The 7500-nt window shown below is 54.4% G+C and overlaps 2 non-coding genes and 1 pseudogene across 2 annotated transcripts; all 3 read left to right on the top strand.

Annotated features, from left to right (window-relative positions):
• The first annotated feature begins 984 nt into the window (after nt 1–984).
• LOC140748821 (small subunit ribosomal RNA) lies at nt 985–2887 on the top strand. The gene has a single exon (XR_012102987.1). It is a non-coding gene; the product is annotated as a small subunit ribosomal RNA (ribosomal RNA).
• A 459-nt stretch (nt 2888–3346) lies between these two features.
• Nucleotides 3347–3503, top strand: LOC140748832 (5.8S ribosomal RNA). The gene has a single exon (XR_012102995.1). It is a non-coding gene; the product is annotated as a 5.8S ribosomal RNA (ribosomal RNA).
• Nucleotides 3504–3935: 432 nt separating this feature from the next.
• Nucleotides 3936–7500, top strand: part of LOC140748833 (uncharacterized) — a 6697-nt pseudogene continuing 3132 nt past the window's right edge.

The raw sequence follows: 7500 nt of genomic DNA, 5'->3' as shown, positions 1-7500 counted from the left end.
AGCGGCAGCAGCAAAGTCGGCCGACGAACCCCAACCGGCGACCCCCCCCCCCCCCCCAACGCCCCCCCCCCCTCGCCAAACCCCCGCACCCCCCCGGGGTTAGCCCACCACCACCGACAACCATCGTCCCCCCACCGGACCGAACCACCGACGGACTTTCATATATGTTCATATGTTGTCGCTCCGTCTGCCACGCGTCATAACAGGAGCGCCGCATACACATGGGGCGGGCGACGTGTAGTGCGTTGTCGGCGCGGTGAGACTGAACGGGCGGCGGATAACTGCCGCCGACTGACACAGACTGACCGACATCGACAACGGACTGCATGCCGCATACAAGAGTTCGTTCGATGGTTTCACGCGTAGTGTGCGCACTCTCGTGTTGTTGGTGGTGTTTCGAGTGGATTTTGTGTCGAACTTTACAATTCGTCGCGATGTCACGATTCACACAACAACACGCGCTTCCACGTTGCGCCGTGGGACTTTTCGAACGTTGAACATTTTATTGAACAGTGCGGATCGACCGATGCGATTGTTTAAACTCGTCTCGGTTCACGTATCGATCCTACAAATGAATTGCACGTCGCCTATGGCGACGGTCCTCTGTAAGGCGCTTTAAACATTAACGCCAAGGACGACGTCTCTCAAACACCGGGCTGAATCTATTTTCAGTGTTCGCGTTTGTGTTAAAAGATAATAATTAAACGTGAATCTTAAATTGTCTCGCCGTGAACCATCCAATTCGGAGTTGCGCTATTAGTAAATCGCGCGCACACTCTCTCGTTGGATCGTTGCGACAATCGGATGAGATACTCCGTTGACGCTGCACGAACCATCGAAAACAAAGAGCGTACAATATGAAAACGTACGACGAGTTCAAAAACGAAACATCATTCGACGCGGACGCGCCCGCGACCGCGTCGATATGTGTCGTGTTCTCGTCCGAGCGACGACGGCTACATTCGTCCGCGAGTGACTGTCAGCTCCCTGGTTGATCCTGCCAGTAGTTATATGCTTGTCTCAAAGATTAAGCCATGCATGTCTCAGTGCAAGCCGTATTAAGGCGATACCGCGAATGGCTCAATATATCAGTTTTGGTTCCTTAGATCTTACTCAGTTACTTGGATAACTGTGGTAATTCTAGAGCTAATACATGCAATCAGAACTCTGACCAGTGATGGGATGAGTGCTTTTATTAGATCAAAACCAATCGACGGAGGGCCTCGCGTCCGAAGTCGTTAATTTTGATGAATCTGGATAACTTTTGCCGATCGCATGGTCCAGTACCGGCGACGCATCTTTCAAATGTCTGCCTTATCAACTTTCGATGGTAGTTTCTGCGACTACCATGGTTGTCACGGGTAACGGGGAATCAGGGTTCGATTCCGGAGAGGGAGCCTGAGAAACGGCTACCACATCCAAGGAAGGCAGCAGGCGCGCAAATTACCCACTCCCGGCACGGGGAGGTAGTGACGAAAAATAACGATACGGGACTCTTACGAGGCCTCGTAATCGGAATGAGTACACTTTAAATATTTTAACGAGGAACAATTGGAGGGCAAGTCTGGTGCCAGCAGCCGCGGTAATTCCAGCTCCAATAGCGTATACTAAAATTGTTGCGGTTAAAAAGCTCGTAGTTGCATTTGTGCGCCGCGCTGTCGGTGCACCGCATCCGCGGTGATACTGACACGTTTGCGGAGCATATCGTCGGTGAGCCGGCGGTAAAACGCCGGTTCAATATCAAAATCCTATCGCGGTGCTCTTCAGTGAGTGTCGAGATGGGCCGACAATTTTACTTTGAACAAATTAGAGTGCTCAAAGCGGGCTCAAAATGCTGCTTGAATATTTCGTGCATGGAATAATAGAATATGATCTCGGTTCTATTTTGTTGGTTTTCAGAACTCCGAGGTAATGATTAATAGGGATAACTGGGGGCATTCGTATTGCGACGTTAGAGGTGAAATTCTTGGATCGTCGCAAGACGAACATCAGCGAAAGCATTTGCCAAAGGTGTTTTCATCAATCAAGAACGAAAGTTAGAGGTTCGAAGGCGATTAGATACCGCCCTAGTTCTAACCGTAAATATGTCATCTAGCGATCCGCCGACGTTACTACAATGGCTCGGCGGGCAGCTTCCGGGAAACCAAAGATTTTGGACTCCGGGGGGAGTATGGTTGCAAAGCTGAAACTTAAAGGAATTGACGGAAGGGCACCACCAGGAGTGGAGCCTGCGGCTTAATTTGACTCAACACGGGAAATCTCACCAGGCCCGGACACCGGAAGGATTGACAGATTAACAGCTCTTTCTTGATTCGGTGGGTGGTGGTGCATGGCCGTTCTTAGTTGGTGGAGCGATTTGTCTGGTTAATTCCGGTAACGAACGAGACTCTAGCCTGCTAAATAGGCGTCGCCATTTAGGTGTGCTCGACTTCGGTCGTGCAACTCACTGGCGACGTATTAAAATTCTTCTTAGAGGGACCGGCGGCTTCGAGCCACACGAGATTGAGCAATAACAGGTCTGTGATGCCCTTAGATGTCCTGGGCCGCACGCGCGCTACACTGAAGGAATCAGCATGTTCTCCCAGGCCTAGAGGCCCGGGCAACCCGTTGAAACTCCTTCGTGCTGGGGATTGGGGTTTGCAATTATCCCCCATAAACGAGGAATTCCTAGTAAGCGCGAGTCATAAGCTCGCGTTGATTACGTCCCTGCCCTTTGTACACACCGCCCGTCGCTACTACCGATTGAATGATTTAGTGAGGTCTTCGGACCGACACGCGGTGGCTTCGCGGCCGTCGGCGTTGCTGGGAAGTTGACCAAACTTGATCATTTAGAGGAAGTAAAAGTCGTAACAAGGTTTCCGTAGGGGAACCTGCGGAAGGATCATTAACGTGTGTCACGACGCGTTCGCGCTCGTAATACGCAGACATTAATCCACACCATACCCATCCGTCCGTCCGTCCGTCCATATTATGGACGGATGGATGGATGGATCCGCCGTGCTCACCGATGTCGGCGATGGCGTATCGTACAGTCGTAGCGCTCGGGCGATTGTGTCCTCCGTTGCGACAAGGTCGTACGTCGTCGCTGGCGTCGCGCGCTCCCGCCGTCTCGGACGCAGAAAGGTAAAAATCCGCGCCCCGAGTCCGTGACAACGTGGAGTGCGCAGCGTGAGCGCGCGCGTGTACCGATAGCGGTTTTTTGGAGTAGCGCTAAGGCGTTAGCTCGCCGCGCGCGTTCTGAAAAGGTAACCACTTTAATGCACATTCATTCGAACGTGCATGTGACAAACGTTGAACGCACAAAAATGGTATTGCATTATCTTTAATTAGATATATGCGAAACAATTACCCTGGACGGTGGATCACTTGGCTCGCGGGTCGATGAAGAACGCAGTTAACTGCGCGTCATAGTGTGAACTGCAGGACACATTTGAACATCGACATTTCGAACGCACATTGCGGTCCGTGGAGAAACATCCAGGACCACTCCTGTCTGAGGGCCGGCTGTATAAAAACAAATATCACACTGTTCATTCGCACCGTTTGAACACTTGACGGTTCCGCGCGTTGCGCCACGGCGAGTCGCGTCGGTCCGTTTAAAAATTGTTTATCGCGTGCAAAATTGCGCGTACGCTTTGCGTCGTTCAAAGCGCGCCCGGAGCCCACCCGGAAAGCTCTATGCGACCCTTCGGTGTGCGATATGCGCTGCGTGCGTGTTGAGCGCTAAGAGGGCGAGCTGAAAGGCCGACGGGGTGTGCCTCCGCGTGTGCGCCGCGACGCGTTAGCGACGCGCGCTTTTCGGCGCGTCGTAGGCGGACTCGACGTCCGAAGTGCGTTTCGACGCCGTCGTCGCTGTCGCGCGTTTGTCGCGCGCACGGCGTACGTACGGCGTCGTATCGCTGACGGATATCGCGTCTGCCTCCATTTTTTATCGTTGGCCTCAGATCAGGGAGGATCACCCGCCGAATTTAAGCATATTAGTAAGCGGAGGAAAAGAAACTAACAAGGATTTCCTTAGTAGCGGCGAGCGAACAGGAAATAGCCCAGCACTGAATCCCGCGGTCGTACCGGTCGCGGGAGATGTGGTGTTCGGGAGGTTCCGTTTTCTCGCGGTCGTCACTCCTGTCCAAGTTCGTCTTGAACGGGGCCGTTTTCCCGTAGAGGGTGCCAGGCCCGTAGCGACGGAGCGCGTCCGCGAGAGGGACTCTCCTCAGAGTCGGGTTGCTTGAGAGTGCAGCCCTAAGTGGGTGGTAAACTCCATCTAAGGCTAAATATTACCGCGAGACCGATAGCGAACAAGTACCGTGAGGGAAAGTTGAAAAGAACTTTGAAGAGAGAGTTCAAGAGTACGTGAAACCGTTCAGGGGTAAACCTGCGAAACTCGAATGAACGAACGGAGAGATTCATCGTCATTCCGCGGCGTACGTGCGCGCGCCTCGATGTCGTCGGTTTCGATCGTGCGACACGGGTCGCGCACGTCGACGTCCGCGGACGGCGTGCACTTCTCTCTTAGTAATACATCGCGACCCGTTCGGAGTCGGCCTAAGCTTCGTCCCGGAGTCCAGTCGTCCAACGCAAGACGGACGGTTGGACGGTGGCGTTCGCCGGCCGGCTGTACCGGACGGTATTCAAACATTGTACGAATCGCGCACGCGTTAACGCGCGTCCGGCCCGACGCAAGATAACGTCGTCATCGACGTCCTGCCCGTGTGCGGACGTTGGTGCGGCGCGTCTGTTGTCGCAGCCGTGCTGTCTCGGACAGTGCGCGTCTCTGTCAGCGATGATTCAGTTTCGGGCACTCGCAGGACCCGTCTTGAAACACGGACCAAGGAGTCTAGCATGTGTGCTAGTCATTGAGACTATACATAAAACTGAAAGGCGCAACGAAAGTGAAGGCGTGCGCTTGTCGCGCGCTCAGGGAGGATGGAGCGTCGGTCTTGATCGATCTCTCGCACTCCCGAGGCGTCTCGTTTCCAATCCGTGAATGCAGGCGCGCTCTGAGCACAGATGCTGGGACCCGAAAGATGGTGAACTATGCCTGGTCAGGTCGAAGTCAGGGGAAACCCTGATGGAGGACCGTAGCGATTCTGACGTGCAAATCGATCGTCGGAACTGGGTATAGGGGCGAAAGACTAATCGAACCATCTAGTAGCTGGTTCCGTCCGAAGTTTCCCTCAGGATAGCTGGCGTCGATTTGGACAGTCTCATCCGGTAAAGCGAATGATTAGAGGCATTGGGGCCGAAACGACCTCAACCTATTCTCAAACTTTAAATGGGTGAGAACTTCGGCTTACTCGAACGATGAAGCCGAAGATCTGATGACGGTGCCAAGTGGGCCAATTTTGGTAAGCAGAACTGGCGCTGTGGGATGAACCAAACGTAGTGTTAAGGCGCCTAAAAAACGCTCATGGGACACCATGAAAGGCGTTGGTCGCTCATGACAGCAGGACGGTGGCCATGGAAGTCGGAATCCGCTAAGGAGTGTGCAACGACTCACCTGCCGAAGCAACCAGCCCTGAAAATGGATGGCGCTGAAGCGTTTTGCCTATACACTACCGTTACGGGCAAGTGCGTAGTCTTTAATCGGATGACGTCATTATGCCGTAACGAGTAGGACGTGCGCGGCGGTGAGCGCAGAAGGGTCTGGGCGTGAGCCCGCCTGGAGCCGCCGTCGGTGCAGATCTTGGTGGTAGTAGCAAATACTCCAGCGAGGCCCTGGAGGACTGACGTGGAGAAGGGTTTCGCGTGAACAGTAGTTGCTCGCGAGTCAGTCGATCCTAAGCTCAAGGAGAGATCTTATGTCGATGTGGCGTGTTTTTTATTATTTCACTATAATATATAAATAACGCCCTTTGAGCGAAAGGGAATCCGGTTCCTATTCCGGAACCCGGCAGCGGAACCGTTTCAACAATCGTTCCCTCGTTTCAAAGCGAGTGTTCGACGGGGTAACCCAAAGTGGCCTGAAGACGCCGCCGAGGGGTCCGGGAAGAGTTTTCTTTTCTGCCTGAGCGTTCGAGTTCCATGGAATCCTATAGAAGGGAGATATGGTTCGGAACGCGAAGAGCACCGCATTTGCGGCGGTGTCCGGATACTCTCTGCGGACCTTGAAAATTCAGGTGAGGGATGTACGTGGAGATGTCGCGCCGGTTCGTACCCATATCCGCAGCAGGTCTCCAAGGTGAAGAGCCTCTAGTCGATAGAATAATGTAGGTAAGGGAAGTCGGCAAATTGGATCCGTAACTTCGGAATAAGGATTGGCTCTGAGGACCGGGGCGTGTCGGGTTTGGACGGGAAGCGGATGCGGCCTGTGCCGGGCCTGGTCGAAGCTTGCACGTCTCTCGGGGCGTGCGGGCGGAATCCGGACCCGCGTTCCGGCCTTCCGCGGATCTTCCTAGCCGTAAGGCCGCGTCTATTTAGTCTCGTGCTCGATCGGCGCGGTTCTGTACGACCGCCGTTCAACGGTCAGCTCAGAACTGGCACGGACAAGGGGAATCCGACTGTCTAATTAAAACAAAGCATTGCGATGGCCCTCGCGGGTGTTGACGCAATGTGATTTCTGCCCAGTGCTCTGAATGTCAACGTGAAGAAATTCAAGCAAGCGCGGGTAAACGGCGGGAGTAACTATGACTCTCTTAAGGTAGCCAAATGCCTCGTCATCTAATTAGTGACGCGCATGAATGGATTAACGAGATTCCCACTGTCCCTATCTACTCGATCCCGTCGACCTTCTGTGGTGACAGTGGCGGGGAGTCCAACATCGACGTGACGGCCTCGACCAGAGGGGTCAACACCAGCAACTGGAGAGTACACGAGGAGGCCAGTAGCAGCGACCACAGACTTATAACATACTCTATAGGCGCCGGCACCACACCTCCACCGGCGGAGTCTGCGGGAGCGCTGAGGCGGTTCCGGGTGCGCGGTGTGGACTGGGACCGTTTCCGCTCGGGCATCCACGAACGTGTGGGACGGCTTAACTGGAGCAAACCTGCCTCCGAGGTATGTAAGGACTTCACGGATATTATAGATAAGACAGCGTGTGAGTGCCTAGGCCCGAGACGAGAGCGCGACAGGGAGACGGGCTATGAATGGTGGACGAGTGAACTGGACCGCCTGCGGAAAATACAGTATAATCGACGACGGAAATGGCAGCAGACCCGGAAACGGGGGGGGGCTGTGGAAGAGAAGGCCCGGAAGGACTTCCATGAGGCTCGCAGTATATATAGACGACGGATGACTGAAACTGAACAACAGTTTATGAGTGATGTGGCTGAGACCGGAAACGAGGATCCGTGGGGTCTTGCCTACCGGGTCGCTTCCGGTCGCAGACGCCCACCGGGAAACGTCGTGTCCGGGGTCAGATACGCGGAGGGCTTCCCCGGAAACACCGAGGAAGCTATGCACAGTCTGGTGTACGCCCTCTGTCCGGACGACCGGCCAGAGACGGATACCGGCTACCACCGGCAAGTGCGGATTCTCGCGGCGTGTCTGCCCTCCGGCCGC

This window comes from Epargyreus clarus, unplaced genomic scaffold (assembly GCF_041222505.1).
Source record: "Epargyreus clarus isolate Ecla_fem2 unplaced genomic scaffold, WU_Ecla_fem_2.2 ptg000016l, whole genome shotgun sequence".
NCBI classification, from domain to species: Eukaryota; Metazoa; Arthropoda; class Insecta; order Lepidoptera; family Hesperiidae; genus Epargyreus; species Epargyreus clarus.
This window is presented reverse-complemented; position numbering and strand designations above follow the sequence as displayed.